The sequence below is a fragment of the Equus quagga genome, chromosome 5, assembly GCF_021613505.1.
Source record: "Equus quagga isolate Etosha38 chromosome 5, UCLA_HA_Equagga_1.0, whole genome shotgun sequence".
Taxonomy (NCBI): domain Eukaryota; kingdom Metazoa; phylum Chordata; class Mammalia; order Perissodactyla; family Equidae; genus Equus; species Equus quagga.
The window spans coordinates 100,476,569-100,496,513 of record NC_060271.1 but is presented as its reverse complement, the minus strand read 5'-3'; positions in this window follow the sequence as shown (position 1 = coordinate 100,496,513).

Here is a 19,945-nt window from a genome sequence, read left to right as displayed (position 1 = left end):
ATGCTTTAATCAGTTTGGGATTTTAAATTAAAATCAACACAGGGGACGACCTATAATAGGGCCCAGTCAGAGAGTGGCCCAGAACCAGTAAAAGTTGGGTTGGTCAACTTTGGAAGAGTACATTTCTTCGATATCAACTGGGACCTGGACTTCCCTGGCTTATATTTCATGTTCATGCCTTAAGTAGCTTCCTTCCATAAGTGATCCAGTGGCCAGACTCAAGTTCTCCTGGGGAGATTTTTGTTAGTATTACACCTCAGAACAGAATATAATTATTGTAAATCTTCATATTGTTGAAATAATGATATGACTGCCATAAATTGAGTGGAAGTTATTAGATGAGAAAGAAAATCCCAAAACAAACATGAACATAACATATTTTTTAAAAGAAGGCATAAAAACAAACTAACAATAAATAAGATGACAGAATTAAGGCCAAACAGCTTTTATCAAACTAAATGTATAAGTGATGAAATAAACTTTTTTAAATCTCAAATTGTGTTTATAAAATATATATGTTAGAAACAAATACCAATAAAACGCTTCTTAAGTGCATTCATTTGAATATGCACCCATCAAAATGAAGTAAGAATTATATATGTGTATACATATAGAAAGCATCTGAAAGCTATTAGTAGTCTTTTTCTGTGGAATGGAACTGAGGGTTGAGAAAAGAGACTTAACTCTTTACAGCCTATGCCAGCCACATAATACTTTTTCGCTTCAAGTCCCCTTACCTGGGGGAGCAGGAATACTGATGATTTTAGTATCCTAGAAATGTATGGTTACTTTCACTTAAGTGTATATATTTGTTTTGAGAATTTTAAGCAGAACAAATACGTACATTTTTCTGCACTTTGACTTTTTAAATGTTTCTCATATTTGCTTTACCATTTTCTGTCTCGTGTTATATATTTTTTCCTTGTCCTATTTGCAAGTACGTTGCAGACATACACTTTACCCTTTAATGCTAGATATGTACTTCATAAGCTCAGGCATACTAAATAGAGTTATCAGATTCAGGAATTTAACATTGGTACAATGCTTTCATCTAATTTATAGTCCCTATTTCGATTTCATTTGTTGCTCCATTGGTAATGTTTTTTTCAGCTACAGGATCCAGTCCAGGCTCACATGTTTCATTAGCATGACTCTTTAATCTGGAACAGTTTTTCAGCCTTTCTTTGTGTTTTGTAGTATTGATATATTTAAAGAATATAGGGCAATTAAATTAAGGAATATTCCTCAGTTTAGGTTTTTCCAGTGTTTCCTTATGGTTAGATTTGGGTTATACATTGTGGGCTGAGATACTATGAGTGATGTGTGCCCTGGTGTCAAATCCAGACTTACAGAATGTCCCTTTGCCTCTCATTGATGATGTTCTTTTGATTGCTTGGGTCAGATCTTGTCCAGTTTCTCCACTGTATAGTTACTGTTTTTCCTTTTGTGATTAGTGGATAATTTGTGAGGAGAAATTTTGAGACTATGTTGATATTCTATTCCTCATCAAACCTGCCCCTCCTTGATTTAGCATGCTTTGATGTTTGCAAAATTATAACTTTCTAACTAGATCATTCTTTCTGTATTAATTGTCATTGTAATCTGTGTAAGAGGTTTCTCTATCTACTTACCAGTATAGAATAAATGCTTTTTTTTCTGACCATTTGAGGGTTAGTTACAGATATGATGCCTCTTTACTCCAAATACTTGTGTGTATTTCCGCAAAACAAAGGTATTTTCTTAAGTAACTGCAGCGTAATTATCAAAACCAGAAAATTAACGTTAGTATGATACTATTATCTAACCTTTCACATATTTCACTAATTTTTCGAGTAACGCCATTTGTTTAAAAAAAAAAAAAAGACTGGTCTAGGATCCAATCCAGAATAACCCGTTGCATTTAGTTGTCATGTGTCTAGTCTCCTTTAATCTAGAACAATTCTTAAATCTGTCTTTCAAAAATGTCAAGGTCATGAAACACATAGGTTGGTTATTTTATAGAATATCTCCTAATCTGAGTTTTTCTGGTTTTTCTTCATGATTAGATTGAATTTAAGCATTTTTGGCAGGTAAAGGAGATGCTGTGTCCTTTTCAGTGTGTCATACGATGTCGGTTGTCCCATTACAAGATGTTAGTTTTGATCGCTTGTTTTAGGTGGTTCTGCTAGATTTTTCCACTGTGGTTTCAGTTTTTTTCTATTAAGCATTTTGTAGGGAGATACTTTGAGACTATAAATACACTGTTTCTCAGCAAACTTTCACACAGTCATTTTAGCATCCAGTGATGTTTCTTGACTGAATTAATTGTTACTTTGATGGTTACCAGATGGTGGTTTTCCAATTCTGTCATTCCTTTTACATTTATTAATTGGCATTCTACCTTAAGGAAAAGCTTTCTCTTTTTTCAGCTTATCTTAGTGTGAACTCATGGATTCCTGTTTTATTCAGTCTTTTACTCTCACTTGTTTTGATGTCAAATTATCCCATATTTGGCCAGTGGGAGACCTTTCAAGCTGGCTCTTGGGTCTTTTTGACATGTTATTACCATTCTTTGAGAAATTCCTTACTTTCTAGCACAAGATGTTTCTGGTTTATCTCGTGGGTTTCTTTTTTTTCCCCACCCAGCCCTTGAATCAGCCATTTCTCCAAAGATCTCTAGTTTCTTTTAGTGGAGAACAGTGTTTAGATACTAAGATCCAGGGCTGCTGGGTTGTCATTGCCTCTAGGCCCCTTTAACAGAAAGAGGTAGGAAACATATATCTTAGAAATCACAAGTTTATTGATATCTCCAATTACAGTCCGACCCTGCAGGGTTCTTCCTTGCCTCTCCCCATTCCATATTTGGATCTTCCACAGTGAAAACTCTGGCTCCTAACATCATCAGTATAATTACTCATTTGCAAAACTCTGCATTTTTTAAATATTGGTCATGTATTTTGTAATTAAAAATAATTTTAAGTTTTAAAAAAAATCTAGGTTAGTCCACAGAAGAATTACACATGTAAATGTCATCCATCAGTCTGTTATTACAGAATAAAAAAGCTTGGAAACTTCTGTGTATCTGCTGCCTCCCAGATAAATTTTGCAAATGAGCAAATAGTATTAAATACTTCTTTCAATTCAGCTAACATTTATTGGAACTCTTCTTTCTCATCTCTAGTCATACTGCTGTTATTGGTTCCAAAATCTTTGCTGATAAACAAGAACCTGATACACAACCCATCAAATTACTGTAAACTGTAAAAGTAAGGTGTGACAATAGGAACAAGGCAAAAACTAAAAGAATATTGACTAAAGAGAGAGGCTGGTTCAAAAGCAAAAATTCTGGCAAAAAAAACCCTAGGAAGTAGACTAAGATGGTACTAGAAGAATGGAAATGAAGGGACAAATTTGAAAGATCTGATAAAAGAAGACTTGACAGGACTTGTTGACTAAATATGGGGGGCAAGGGGAAGGAGGTGAGTCACCGTGGGTCTCATTTAGATGTAGGTTTCTCCACCAGATGGCGATAGTGTTCTTTCTTGGTTTTTAATTTTCCGTCATGCTAAAAGATTTGCAATTTTAGCAACTTAAAGAGCAAATAGATGGACTTAAGTTTCCAACAACATTATGAACAAGATAGCCAGAGAAACTTAGCCTACAATAAAAATCCTAGAAAATATTTATTTACATATGTACATCTCATGTAAGTATACAAAACTGATATATGTATGTAGTTTTAAAATATGGATATAGTTAAACTCGCGAGAAAGTAATGATGATCCTCAGAGACCAGAAACAAAGGGAAAGTATAAATTCAAAGGGTAAACTAGCACCAAATCCAGTGCTTGTCTTAAGGAGTATTTGCCAATCTTGCAAGAGTCTAAAGCCTGTATTGTAAAAGACATCGAATGCGTGGAAGACAAAGCCCAGGACGTGAGAAAAGTGGGGAGGTTAGAAGAGAGGTATGTGCATAAAGCATGGAGCCCTGCAAGGTGACGGTTTCAGTGGGTTTGCTAGAATACCCCCACCTATCCACAGAGAAAGGCAGTGGAGATACTTTCTTATCTTGGCCTTAGCCCTGGGAAGATGGGGAAAAAATTTAAATCTTTCCAGAGACTTCAGCACAAAGATTCAGAGACAAAAAATATGAAATAAAAATTGAGACATGAAAGGTAGAGGAAAAAGGTCTGACATACATCCAAAGTTTTAGAACAGATAATATTTCATTTTTTTCGTAATAGTTTTGTAAGAACAGACATGAAATAGACATTTTTAGGCAAGCAGATAAGTTTACAACCAACAGATCCTTGCTAGAGAACATTTCAAAAGCAGACTTCAGGAAGAAAGACATGAGCTCAAAGGAAAACATGAAATGTAAGAAAGAACGATGAGTCCCAGAAAATGGCAAGTATATAGTCTATAGACAAACATTGATTATGTAAGGTGATAATATCTCATTTGTGAGGTTAATAAGAACTAAAATACTAGAAAATAATAGAATATAGTTTGATTGATTGGATTAAGTATTCAAGAAGGAAAAGATATCGACAACCTTTAAACTTGGTCAAGTTAAAAATACATGTTAAAATTTCTTAAATAACAAAGAATAAAATAGAGTACATAATTTCTAAACCAGAAGTATGCAGAATGAAGGAAAAAATATTAATCCAAAAGAAGCCAAGAAAGGAAAGGGGAAAAAAATACAGAGAAAAGAAGGAGGAAATTAATCTAAATATATCTCTAATCACAATCAATGTGAATATACTAAATTTTCCAGTTAAAGGAGACAAATATTGTCACTTTTTTTTAAGTTCCAGCTATATGCCAAATGGGAGTTTATATAAAAAGGTGGAAAAGTATATCAGTCAAATACTAAAAGAAAGTTGGTGTGGCTACGTTAATATAGAAAAAAAAGCCTTTAAGGCAAAAAGAATTACTAGAGAATAAAAAAATATTACATACAGATAAAAGTTTCAAGTTTCTAAGAGGATTAAAAAAATTCTTAATCTATGTGCTCCTAATAATATAGCTTCAAAATATGTAAAGCAAAAGTTGACAAAACTATTGTAGTGGAATATTTCACACGCTTCTTGCAGCAATTAATGAAACAAGCAGTCAAAAGATAATTTAGTAAGATTTGAAGAATGCAATTAACAATCTTCATCTAATGCACATATATAAAACACCATCCCAATAACTGAATAATACACATTCTTCTTAAGCATACAAAGAAAAAAAATTATGTACTAAGCCATAAGGTTTAAATTTTCAGAAATTTGCTATCAGAAAAACCAGTGTCTAATCACAGTACAATTAGGTTAGAAATTAACAGCAGAAAGATAATTTTAAAACCATATATTTGGAAATTTAAAACACCCTTCTAAATAATGAGTCAAAAAATCATAGTGAAATTAGAAGATAATTAAGATCAAATAATAATGAAAATATGTTTTCAAATCTTGTGGGATACAGCTAACGTGGAATTTAGAGGGAAATGTGTAACTTTAAATGTTTATATAGGAACAGAAGAAAGTCTGATAATTAATGACTTAAAAATCAAACAAGTTAGAAAAACAAATCCAAAGACAGTAGGAAGAATGACTCAATAAAAGTATGATTATAAATGAATCATGTAAAACAAATGCAATAGAAGAAACAGCTCAACAGAGCAAAAAGTCAGTTCTTTGTAAAGACTAGTAAACTTCTAAAACTTCTAGCAAGACTAATGAAGAAAGAGGTCAGGAATAGTTAATTTTAGGAATAAACAATGGAACATAATTATAGATGCAGCAAAAATTTAAAAAGAGAAGAGGAATATTATGAACAATCTTATGCCAATATATTTGAAAAGTATTAGATGAAATGGATAGTTTCCTATAAAAATAACAATGATTGAAACTGACTCAAGCATAGATTAAAAATCTGAAAGATCATATAATCATTAAAGAAATTTTATCAGAAGTTAAAGAAATACCAGAATGAGATGGTTTTATAGGCGAATTATGCCAAAATTCTAATAACAAGTAATTCCAAATTTACACAAACTTTTTCAAACAATAGGAAAAAATGGGAATACTTCTCAACTCATTTATAAGGCTAGTATAACCGTGTTATCCAGACTAGGCAAGTACCATAAAGAAAAGAAAATTACAGGCCATAGTCAATCATAAGCAAAGATGAAAAACATTAGAAAACTAATTCAGCAATGCATAACAGTTAATAATATTATTTTTTGACCAATGTGGGTTTATCCCAGGAATGCAAGATTAGCCAACGTTAGAAAAATCTATTAATTTACTACCCACATTAACAAATTAGTAAAAAAACAAACAAACAAAAACTATGATCATTTTTTAATAAAATTCAACAACCAGTCATAATGAAACGTCAGTGAACTAGAATAGAAATTCCTTAGCCTAGGGGCTGGCCCGGTAGCGCAGCAGTTAAGTTCACACGTTCCGCTTCTTGGTGGCCTGGGGTTCACCGGTTCCGATCCCGGGTGCAGACATGGCACCACTTGGCAAAAGCCATGCTGTGGTAGGCGTCCCACGTATAAAGTAGAGGAAGATAGCATGGATGTTAGCTCAGGCCCAGTCTTCCTCAGCAAAAAGAGGAGGATTGGCAGTAGTTAGCTCAGACCAATCTTCCTCAAAAAAAAAAATAAAAATAAAAATAAATTCCTCAGCCTAGTAAAGGGTAACATCAAAAGCCCAGAACAAATATCATATCACATGTTAAAAGCATTGCCTTTAAAATCTGTAACAAGTCAAGCATGCCTGCTCTTACCACATCTATTCAATATTATATAGGCAATCCTAGCCAGTGCAATAAAACAAGACAAAGAGGGGAAAAGGTATAGAGATCAGAAGGAAGAAACAAAAATGGCATTATTTGCCGTATTCCAGTATTTTGTGGATTCCGAAAGTAGTTGAGAGCTGGAAGGTAAATCTGGTCCCTGGTGGTCCATCATGGTCATAAGTGGAAGTCAAGTATAGTTATTTAGAGTTTTGTGCTTCCTATAGAGTCTCTGTTTCCTCCAAGTTGCTTTTATCTGTTTGTTTAGATCTCTATCTTCCTTATTAGAAGTTTTCCTCAGATATCTGGTCATTTTTTCTTTTCTGCTTGCTCATGGAAAGTGGGAAGACTACTGAAAACTCTTACTTGTGTTGGGGAACCAGTTGACCGTGAATTTCAAGTAAGGCAGAGTTTATCAACAGTTTCACCACTGACATTTTGGACTGGATAAGTTGTAGGAGGCTTCTATTGTGCATTTTAGGATATTTAGCAGCATTCCTGGCCTCTGCCATCCTCAGCCCCGAAGTTTGTGGCAATCAAAAATGTCTCCAGACATTGCCATATGCCTCCAGTCGAGAATCGCTGATACGGGATGATCTCTCTGGGCTATTTGTGAGGGGACTCTTGAAGTCAGGATCTTTAGATATTTCCTCTTGAGATGGTCTTATTCTCCACAAAATAATCCTCTAGTTTCTCTGCCTGAAGCATAAAGTAGAGGAAGAGAGCAGAAAGCCTTAGTATTCAATGTACATGCATTCACTTATTCTTCACACCTGTCCTCGACTGTACCTGGTGTTCCATCCAGACAAAATCTGTTTTCCTGTCTCTGGAACCTAAACCTCTAGATTTTGGCCAGAGTGTGTGAGGGGCAATCGGCCAGTGGTGTGGAAGAAGGGTAGCAGAGAAATCCAGGAATCCACCTGTTCCTCAAACAGCCTTCATTCAACTAGTCTTTTTTAGTTCAACACCCCAATCCACCCCACTTGCAGAGGTAGCATCAACCCTTGAGTCTTTTGAGGATTCTGGAGTGCATATTGGATTTGTTTTTATCTTGACTTACTGTCAGTTTACAGTTTGATCTTTCAAGTCTGCCAAGTCCATTACCATTCGTCTGTCTGCTCTCTATCCTCCAGAATTCGGTCCCTTTGGTATCCTCTTTCACTCTCTTTATCCTTGGGATTTACACCACCCTGCAAAAAATACCTATAATGCAGTTTATGTGGGGAAGTTGAAAAGGATGAAAATTAGATGTGTGTTTCATTCTGCTATCTTTGTCCAGAAGCTTCAATTTCATAGTATTTTGATAGTTTTGTCATGTTTTTAAGGGTCACCAGACATTGACTATTACTTTGGAATGTAGGCTGTCAGGTGGAAGGGGACAGATATAGCCTTCATTTCCCTCCCACTCTTTCTCTTTCTTATAGATAATATTAGATTTCTATTTCTCTTTTTTTTTTGTCCAAGGAAGATTAGCCCTGAGCTAACATCTGCCGCCAATCCTCCTCTTTTTGCTGAGGAAGACTGGCCCTGAGCTAACATCCGTGCCCATCTTCCTCTACTTTATATGTGGGACACCTGCCACAGCATGGCTTGTCAAGTGGTGCCATGTCCACACCCGGGATCTGAACCGGTGAACTCCGGGCTGACGAAGTGGAACGTGCGAACTTAATCGCTGTGCTACCAGGTCGGCCCCAGATTTCTATTTCTTATAGATAATATTATAATTAGATTTTGACACAGGGAGGAGATATTTTAATTAATAGGAGAAGTGATGGGGACAGAAACAAGCAAAGACATAGAAGTGGGAATGAAGAGTGAGATGTTAATGGAGGATATGGGAGACTGACCTGGTTGAAATTGAAGTTCATGTTGAAGGGTCATGGGAGATATGAATAATAAATAGGCAAGCTGCAACCAGATTATAAAGCCTAAAATATTGGTTTGCGGAAATCAGATTGGATCCAGAAGGCAATAGGAAAGCATTATGGACTTTTCATCTGAGAAAAGTCATTCTATGACTTTTCATCATGATTTTTCCAAAAGAACTCATTTTTCTACATCTACACAATTGTTCAAGATCAAGGGTCAGCAAATTACCACCCACAAGGCTGTTGCCTATTTTTTTATATAAAGTTTTATTGGAACACAGCGATGGCCATTCGTTAACATTTTGTCTAGAGTTGCTTTTATATACAATGGCAGAGTTGCAAAGCCTAAAATATTTACTACCTGGCCCTTTAAGAAAAAATTTGCTGACCCGTGTTCTAGATATCTCTAGAAATGACAGCATTTTTGGAAAAACCTTGGGTTGATGTAAAAGGTTAGTGTCTACAATATCTTCCCAGGCCATTTTTATTGTTTCTTAATTCCTTAATCACTTTATGGACTAAATTTAGGGCCAGAAGTCACTTAGACATCTCTAAAGATTGCTTTATTGGCATAAGCTAAAACACATATTATTCTACATTCATGGACTAAACTATTAAGTAATTTGATCTAGATGATTATTTACAGTTTAACACAAAGGTCTTTAGTCTATTCTGGTTATTTACCCAAGGATTCTATTTTCTCACTCCATTCACTCAAGAATAATAATACGTAATTATTTCCTGTGTGATCTGGAACGGTAAGGCCTTTCTCCAAATGCAGTCCTTTGATTTGTTTCCACGACATAAAGTTGGCCTATAGGTGATGTGGTCGAGGTTCCCCACATAGGATATTAATTCTCACTCTTCACAGCTGGGAAACATAATCCCATTTCATGATTTAGTGGGCCAAAGAGCTTCCTACCTTCTCACACTATCCTTCCTTTGTAAAACAAATATTAATTTGGTTTCTTTGTGAATCATTGGAAACAAACCTGGATTTCAAGGAGTTCACCCCATACTCAGGTGAGCCTATTCAACTAAGGCAGCCTGTTTGCAACAAATGAGGTTGAACCACAAGTTTAATGATAAAAAGACATTGCTTGCAAAAGCTCTAATTTAGCACTCTGGTGCCTCCTATGTGGTTTGTCAACAAACTCTTCTTTGCCTGAAATATAGGATCTTTTAAGTCAGCTGCTACTCTCTCCAAGCAGCAAAGGAGGAGAGCGTTTGTGGCTTCTGCATTGGAAAGGACCCTCCAAGCCCGTGTTCCTCCCCTAAGCTCCTGATTCAACCACACAACTTGAGAAACAGGGAAATGGAAACTTCTTGCCTAGGCCTGCAACCATTAGCTCTTTTGAATGAGAAAGATGCGTGTCTATAATCACCAAATAGGCAGCACTGCTACTAGAAATTTTGAGCTGGTTCAGAGGCAGATCAGCTGCTACCTGAGCCCTTTCCCACTTAAGAGGTGTTCCAGCTTGTGGCCTGGCCTGTCAGAGCTTGCCCTGCCCCCGGAGCCCTGGTACTCCTTCTTTCAAGTTCCACTTGTTTCCTCTTGTCCTACCCAGGAAGACTTGTCTGACACCTCAAGGCTTGGCTAGGTGTCCTGCCTCAGTGTTCCACTGCAACCTGCATTTTCCCCACCCTAATGTTGAGATTGCTCCTTCACCTGTCTTTCCGTGGGCTCCTCTCTCCCCCAGTGAAACTATAAAATCCTTAAATCCAGGGACCATTTCTTTTCTGTTCAACAAGACTCTTAGATAAATTCACCAAGATCACAATAGGATTACTTGTCACCTAGTGTGTAGCCAGCATAGGAATTCAATGGTTTTGAATGAAAGAATAAATAAATGAATGAAGTGACTTCAGATCTCCCTGGGAAGGAAGACTGCGTTAGAGGTAGCTGCCTTTCCAACAGCCCCTGGGGCAGGGAAGTTCCAGGGAGAGCCTGAGTGAGAGGGGAGCCTCGAGGTGTGCAGCTGCCTCCCCTTTCTTCCCATCCCACCCTTCCTCTCCCAACACCCAAGTCTGACTAGCTGAAGAGCCGACATATACCACGGAGGGCGCTTCCCTCATTCGCACCATCCTTAGAAAAGATCCCTTTATTTCAGCATTGTGTCTATAAGTCACTTAGCTCTGGATGCCACACTGCAGAAAATGTAAAGAATCTGTAGGAAAACTCCACCACTGCTGGGGGGGCTTATTTAATTATTCTATAAAAGTTTACTTTTTGCTGAGTGTCTGATTTCATTTGGGGCTGACTTCCTTTCTCGCAGGCCCTGGACGCATGAAATCTACATTAATTTGTATATGTGGCAGAATAATAGCAGCTGATCCCTTTCCCCCACATTCTCTCTCCTTCCTTCCCCCAATTCGGAGAGCTAGTCTAGTTTGTGCTTCTTATTGCAGACGAGGGGTATGATAGTAAGAGGAGAGAAGTAAGAGGGTCTTCCTGACTTTTGGTTTTAGAAGATGCCCTTAGGAGAAAGAAGAAGAAGAAGAAGGAGGAGAAAAAACTAGCAGCATAGACAAAATATTTGGAAGAAAAGATAATGAGAGTAGAAAAGAGTTCCCTATTCCTGGGGGGATGAAGTAAATTCATGGGAAACACCAAGGGCAGAAATGTGGTAGGTCCTATGTGCTACTCTCCAGGCTTACCTTGGGAACAGGGCACAATCTTAGATGTTTTTATGGGGTCTGGGAAGAGAGAAGACATGCTCTTTGCATCCTCAGTAGAACCCCCGGAAGGTTGCAAGACCTCAGAGAAGAAATGGGTGCATGGTGGGTCCCTGCCGAAGAGGCCTTAGGCAGGTTGACAAAGTTTTCCATGTCCCAGTGACACATGGAAGCTCGTCTCCTTAAGCCCAAGAGAATGCTGGAGAAATGGAGGGTGCTGCTGGACCTGAAGGGGTCATGCAGACAGGGTGAAGTCATCTCAATAAGTACCAGTGTGGAAGGATGACCTTGAGGACCAGAGTCCTCACTCCCTCCACTCCCCCTCTCCCTACTGCATACCTTAGTACTCCACAAGCCCCTCTCAGAAACTAGACACAATCACAGAGAAAGAGGAGGCTGAAATCTACGAATTCACTGATATTCAGTTTCTGACAATGTAAAGAAATGGAAGCTTGAAATAAAAATTAGGTTCTATTTCTTATATAAATTTGTGGACTAAGGAAATGTATCCACTGCTCATATTTTTTATTCAAGGATGACATTTCTCATAGAGGGACAATGCTCAACTAGCCACTTAAATGTCTTTCTAACAGGTTTTAAGGTTCTAGAAATGAAATGGTGAGTATACTATTCAAGATATGCCATGAAAGTGGAGCCAATAACTGGGGGAAAGTTTCTCTCCTAATGGTAAGGGGTCCATATTCTCTGACCCAAGAATCAAGTCAAATGACTGACAAGTGTCAAGACTGAATTTCAACATCAAAAAAATTTTTTTTCTTAAACTCAAGCATGATATTTACTCTACCTTTAGAATCAGTAGATTAAGAAAATACATAACAAAAAGCTAAGATAAATTCAGTAACGTAAGTTAATTTCTTTTATTAATCATTAGCAACATTTATGCATATTTGAGAAGTAATCCTCATGGACGAGCACATTTTTCATTCAGTCAACAGAAGAACATGCACATGGGTTTGTAGATCCTCTGAGGTAACTCCATAGCTCCCAGGGGTCTAAGGTCCACAAGTTGGGACAATTAATTTGAAATTGGTCTTATTGGGAAAATCCAGTATGTATGATAGCAACGTCTTGCAGAAATATCTCTTAGTATTCCAGTCTGTGGGCTCTGGCAGAAATAATAATTTGCAGCAAAAGCAGATCACTCTCTTTTGTTTGCAAAGTCTTCATACCAGCTGAATCACAGCTTGCCTTTCACTTCTCGTAACACCTTGCAACATCGCAAATATTTGCTGGAGTTTGTGAAGGGCGGCTACAGAATTAGTAAACTAAAAGGAGGCCTGCCTTCACTCCCACCCCTGTCAGCACCTTCTGTTCCAGCAGACCAAAAGGCAGCTTGAGAACTCTGATTGCCTCTCCAGATTAGGACAGCTCTTGGCACCGTAGCCTGGGGCAAGAATGGAAGCAAAGGAAATATTAAGGAGTTTTGCAGGTGCCAGTACATAATATCGTAACTTTACAGAACTGAATTTATAAATGACTCCATGAAGGTGAATTGCTATGGTAACCAGCCTTCTCAACTTTTCTATCTGTCAGTAAGGATAGTGTAGGCCATTTCCAGTTGGTTGTATATAATCTGGGTTTGATGAATAACTACCCATGCTCTAACGCCTAGTTAACTAGGTTCAAATAATGCTAAACCAGGAGGAGAGCTTAGCAATTATCTAGTTCCACCTCCCAGGTTTATAGATGGGGCACTGAGATGCAGAGAACTGACATTACACAGCTAACACGTGTCTGATCTGAGATCATGTTTCCTGACTTGGTTTTCTTGTGCTCTTTTCTTTACACCATGCTGCCTTTCTCAATGGGCTCACCCAGTTCCCATGAGTGGATAGAGAAATGGGACCACAATTAGACATAGGGTTACTATCACTTCTTGTTGAGGTGTTAAGTCAAGTGTTCTCCATATGCTAGTGTCTAAGTGTATAACTTTCTCCACCAGACTTGTCACAATTCCACATTCTAACAACTTCCATTTACCCAGCATGATGGACAGAAGGACAGTGTGGAGGCGTAGGGGGTGACCTGAGGAGACTTGATCCAGTATTCTGGATTCATCATGTACCAAACACAGGTTAGCAATTTGCAAAGAATTAGAATGTACCAAAATTATGTTGAACATAAGGTAAACTTCCTTTCATGATTTAAAAAATAGCCTTTAGGATTTTTCAAGGCCTAGTTTCTTGGACAGCAGTTCTTCTTGCATAAATATACACAAAGGGCTTTGGATAAGAGCTTTCCTTCCAGTTAATAAATAATAATAATAAATAATAAATGAGGCCACAGAAAATGGAGCTATTCAGACTCTCCATAGGTTTGTATAGAGAGGAATGGCAGAAATTTAGAGTACTCAGTACCATTCCTTTAAAAGCAACTTAGAACCCAAAGTTAAAACTAAACAGTGATAGTAAAATGTGTTTTAGTTAGACTATTATTTCATTTTAAAGGGACATATGAATACAAATGCTTAGTCCCCAAAAGTCTTTAAAGTGTGTGAATCGTCTGGAGAGCTTATTAAAATGCAGATTCTGGTTCAGGAGGTCTGAGATGAGACCCGAGATTCTGCATTTCTAACAAGCTCTCGGGGAGTGTCAAAGCTACAGGTCCTTGATCCACACTTTTAGTGGAAAGGGACTAGTTTACTTGCCACGCATCTCCCTCAATGCATTTTCTGTGAAGGTGAACCATGACTTTCAGATGTGTGACCACTCCAGCCATAGCAACCTTTCCAGCCTCGGAACTCCTAGTGCTCTTATTACAGCCATCATCCACGAGGCACTCAGGCACTGCAGCGTATCATGTCCCATATGTGCGTGTCTCACATCCCCGACCAGATTGTAAGCCCATCTGTCTGCTCAGCCCTGTGTGTGCAACACAGATGCTGAACTAAGAGCTATGGAGGATTGATTGATAAACTGGAGATTGTTTCCTCCTTCCTCAGAGTGCTACACCTAGAGTATCAATGAGCCGAAGACTTAAACATCTGGTCTAAGAGGCATCGACTCTCTTCTGCCTCCCATGTCCCCTCCCCTGTAAACTGACTTTTTAGAAGTCAGTGACTGTGTGGAGAGTTCTGATTGGGTATGTGATAAAACAACCACCAGTGGTGAGGGGGAAAAATTGGGGGGGGGGGGGGAGGGAAACTGTCACGGCAGGAAGCACGTTCGTTGGTTGCATCAGACCACTAAAGTGGAAGCACTGGGCTATACTGGAAAGAACACAAGCTTGGAGGCCGACAGACCTGGGTTCAGAGTCTTATTCTGTCACCCACAAGTTGTGTATCTTTAGAAAACTTACTTAAAATTACTGAGAATTTATTTCTTCATGTGTAAAATGGGGTACATTCCCCTGTGGTTCTTGTAAGAACTATAGATTTCGCATTGTAAGTTGCCGAGCATGGTGCTCAACAAAAAAATAGATGTTATAATCTCAGCAGAATCGCTTCCAATTCAAATTGGAAATTGAGTCTGCCACCCAGAATTCGTTTTGAAAGCCCGCCAGAGTTTACAGACAGGATATTAGCACCATCTAGTGGCTTACTACTGCTTAAGCTTCCTTCCAGAGTTAATACCTGTACCTAGTACCTTTGATGGTCATTTGATTGATTCACTCATTTCATTCGACAAGCACTTGTTGAATGCCTACTGTGTGCCAGGCACTGATTTGGCTCCTGAATCTACAACCATGAATAAGACAGACACGGTCCCTGCCTTTAGGGAGATTGTGGTCAGGTGGGAAAGATGGAAATTAAATAATTTCCCAAGTAAATTTTGAATTCAGATTGTGAAAAGTAGTGTGAAGGAGTACAGAATCCTGGGAGTTTGGAATAAGTCTTCCCCAGAGAAGTTATACTGCAGGTAAAGAGAAGAAGTTGGCCAAGAGACCATCTGGTATGTACCAGCCACCCAGCAGCGTCTCTCCCAACTCCCATTTAGGATCAGGATCCTGCCGGTCCATTGGGAGCTCTGCTCTTGAGCTGTGGCCTCTTTCATCAGTCATTTAGGATCTATCACATCCCCCCTATGCAAGTCACTGTGCGCACATCATCATTGATCTTCTCCTATTGTCCTTTTACAGACAAAGTTCAGAGAGGTTAAGTAACTCGCACAAAGATATACAATGGCACATCAGAGGCAGGGTTCACACCCAGGTCTTTCTGCCTCCAAAGTCTATGTTCTTTCTTCTACTCACAGTTTCCCTAATGCCAAGTCCCAATCTCCTTATTCTGCGTTATGCTTCTTGCCTTTGGCTGAAGGGAAACCATCAGCAGCATGAACATGTGAAAGGAAAATAAGATAATAGCTTGGTGGTGGTCACGTGTGAAGGGCTGAGAGGAGATGCTGGATTGGCTAGTAACGCTTCGTCAGTGTGTTTTGGAAAAGTAAACCCGACAGATCTCCTTCATCAGGAAAGAAAGTCTCCCTAAACGTGTTCCTTATGCTCTTGTGACTTAAGATGTGATGCAACTGCTGCTAAATTAAAATGATTTGGGGGATCTTTTGGAGAAGGGATTTATGCTCTGGAGAGCTAGAGGAAGATGCAAGGATGACCAAGAGCAAAACTTCACTGAGTCAGCAAATGGCTGCAGGCTTACGAGTGTGCAGGGTGACCAATCATTCTGGTTTGCCCAGGATTGAAAATTTTCCCGTAACACAGGACTTTCAGCTTTAAAACTGGGACATTCCTGGACAAACCATGATGGTTGATCACCCTAGAGATGGGCCAGACTGGAAGGGTCTGACACATGCATGGAAGTTAGGCCAGGGCAGTTATTAAAACTTGGGGTCCAGTTGGGGGCTCGGTCACAGACCAGGGCAGAAAAGGTAGGACAACAGGTGACACAGATGTCCCTCAGTAAGATGCCTTCATGCCAAGTCCCTGGATCACCAGCCCAGAGCTCCTGCTCCAGACCTGAGGACAGAACTGGTTGGCCTTAGGCCTGAGGGAGGGCTCAGGTAGAGGATAAATATGACAGCAGGGCAAGGCTGGTCTGTGCCTTAGTTTCCTCATCTGTAAAATGGGGTGAATAACAACCCCTGCCTCCTAAGACTGTATGTGAACCATGTGAGTTAATGTGTGTAAAGTGCTCAGAGCAGCGCCCAGCCCATGAGAATACATGAACTGTCAGCAAAGAATTCTCGGGGAGAGAAACTCATGCGTGGCCCTGGACTGCTCACTTCCAGAGTTCAGTCTCCCTGTCTTTGTAAAGAGGAAATCAAATCCCTACCACAGCTTTCAGAAAAAGCAGAACAGGACACAGGACACAAGGAAATGGACGGTGCGCTGTTACGGATGTGCACTCTGCAATCACACCAGGGTTACATCCAGCTCCGCCATTTAGAAGATCATTTGTTATTTAATAAACACATGTGGGCCGGGCACTCTTCTGAGCACTTTACACATGTCAGCTCATAATTCTCACAGCAATCTTGTCAGGTAGGTATTGTTATTGATCCCATTCGACTGCGGAGGAGACAGGCGCAGAGAGGTTATAACTTGCTCAAACTCACACAGGAGCCAGAGCCTTGGGCAAGTTTGTGGACATTTCTGTTCCCTAGTTCCCCCAGAAAAGTGGGGATAATAAATTATGAAAGCTCCCTCACAGGGTTGTTATGCAGATTAGATGAGATAATCCATATAAAGCACTTAGCCAAGCGTTTAGAACAGAGTAAGTGCTCCATTCTTAAACACAAAGCACCTTACTACCTAATCGGAGTAACAATACTTATATTATATGCTACAATTATCAAAAATATAACTGGCAGCTTAAGAAAATGGCCAAATGAGTAAAGTAGTAAAAGTCTGGGGTGGGACAGGGCACATAAAATAGCTTGAACTTAGGCCTACAGATCCTATTTGCGTGAGAGACCTTGTGGGCCAATGGAGACAAATGGCAAAGAGGACTTTAAAGATTGACAGTTGGTCCCCAAACTCTAGGCTTTACTTTCTTGAACTAAGAGGGACAGCAGACAAGCCCTCACATCTGGGAAGAAGTCCTCAGAAGCCCCAGATAGGAGAGCTGAGGAACCTAGAGAGCCCCACAACTGTGCTGGGGGCCAGGATGGCTGGGGAGGCCTGTAAATGCAGCCTTTTCTTGCCTCCTCCTGTGGAAAGCCTGGGCAGGGTCATGGAGCCAGCCCATGTTGCTGGCTTCTTCCATGGCCACCCTCCTGCCTGCCAGCTTGAAGTCCCTGTTGTCCTGGCATTATCTCCCTGGCTTCATCCATCTAGACTCTCATCTTTGGTTCATGGAACTCAGTGCTCTCCCTTCACCTACTCTATTTTTCATTTGGTCCCCTGATTCCACAGAAGACACATACCCATCTGCCCCAAGCAGGGGCACCTTAAAGGCAAAGAAGACTGGCCAGAGATGGGTGAAGTGAGAAGAAGTGGTCTAAGAAGAGATGTGGCAATGGTACTCACGAATAGCTCCAGACTCCTGGCAAAGTCCTAGGAACTCACCCAAGTTCTTCATCTGAGGAGGCCATAAACTTCATTTTGGAAGCATAGTAAGAGTTGTACTCAGCAGCGGGGAGAGAATGAGAAGCCTTCACCAGGGTGAGTGACAAGAGCAGTAAGCGCTGAATGAACACGTATTCTCCAGCCAAGCCACAATGCCTTTCTTCTTCTCCTACCTCTTAAAAAGTGGCTGGAGCTGTGCTCTCGGCTCAGAGAATTCTTCCTGGCTGCATTACTTTGCCTCCAGAAGGATCTCCATCTCTCCTAAGTCCTTTCAGCCAGGTGGCTGGATGGGACAGTACCTGCTTTGCATTTCCATTTCTCCACTGGATGCTGCCTTCATCAAATCATTGGCATCTAGGATTGGTAAATTCCATTTCTCTCCTTTGTATGGATGCTACATTCTGCCCTGTGCCGGTGCCTCAGGGCCCCTTGTCTCTGTGGGGGATTTGAATGATGGCTGCAGCAACCTTGGTGCCTGGCATTTCAACTCTAGTTTTCTGGGGTCTTGGGTTGTGGGTAGGAAGCTACAGAGCGGAGCCACCATGTGGCAGAGTGAAGCACAGCCATGGGGAGATTCCCCTATAATGATTTCCGGAGGAAATGGGTACCTGGGAACCTGGGTGGTCAAAGGCTATTGAATTGTCTACCACAAACCGCTATGCCTGGGGAGGCTCAGCTAAAGTCATCATGTGCCTCTGGGGCTCCGCTAGGAAAGCTCCCAAGAAGAGACTGGAATGGGCTTCAAGTGCGCTTGAAGGGTGGTCCACCCACATTGGGCGTTTGGGTCTGCATTTCTGCTCCAAGTGGTCCCCTAGTCCAATTTTGCATAACAGTGACACACTCTTTTCCATGAATGTTCTGCTTTGTTCTACAGACCCTGCAGGAGTTAACACAATAATGAAAGCTTTGTGCTTCCCATTTCTGCTACGAAAAGACCAGATTAAAATTTTTATGACACTTTTGTTTTTGTTTTTTATGTATGCTGTATGTGAAAATATCTATTACACAAATCAAGTCGTCTGCTTTTCACTGCCAAGCATCTCTGGCACGAGAACTGTAAGAAGCAGCGTAATGAACAAGAAAGAGTTTTTAGAATCACTGATTCAGTGGCTTGTATAGAAACCTGGCCAGCCTCTTTCTTCTCACGCTGCCAAAGACGACCCAGTTGGGCATGTCCTCCCTTAGCTCATGATGCTGGAGAGGGATGTCTCTCCTTGGACTTCATCCCCAGGCAGCCCCCACCCTTCTGATGCTCCCATTCCTGCCCTGGGGACTGACATTGAGTGCTCTGCTTGCTGCCCCCGGGACCTGTGGGCTGCTCAGTCGTCACCGGCCTCCTTGCTTATTTTGACTCCCACGGATGGCATTCCAAGTACTCACTGGGCAAGGGAGCACTGTTGCTCTTCTCTTGTGGTCACCGTCATCCCCTCTTCCTGCTCGGAACCTCTCCTCCTTGAGCACATGTCTTTTTTTAACTGGGAAGAGAGTCTCTTTTGACCTTCCATCTGGAAACTTCTTTCTTCAGTAAGTCCACTCCCCACCCCTCAGCCTCAGCCCCTGCTCCCAGTGTCCTTCCCACAATGCCTTTCACAATGCCTCGGACTTATCTGGGCTGCCTGGGACATTTCTATTTACATTTCATTACAATACAGATTTGAGGTGAGCCTGTCTATGAAAGAGGGTGTGAACTTATTCTATTTCTGTTTATTGTGATTTTAAACGGCAGGGAGGGAAAATGAGTACTGAGGGAAGGAGAGAGACCAGCATTTACCAAGCCCTCAGAACACTTGAGATACATGCCTTGTACACATTAATTTTCTCTTCCTCTAGTTATCTTGGGAGGTGTTATTTATCCCATTTTACAGAGGAGGAAAGGGAAGGTAATAACTTGCACAAAGTCCCAAGCTAGTAAATAGAGAAGCCAATTGCTAATTTGCTCTTTATTTAGTGTAAAAATGAATGAAAATTTTCTGAATGATTCAGTCCTTGAAAAAAGAGGCTTCATGAAAAAAAGCTTCACATCAATGAGCTGTGTGACCTACGGCTAGTCAGCAAACCTCTCTGGGCTATAGTTTGAACATCTATAAAATCAGGATGCTATTTTAGAGGGATCTACCGTCTAAGAGCTTCTGATCCAGGCT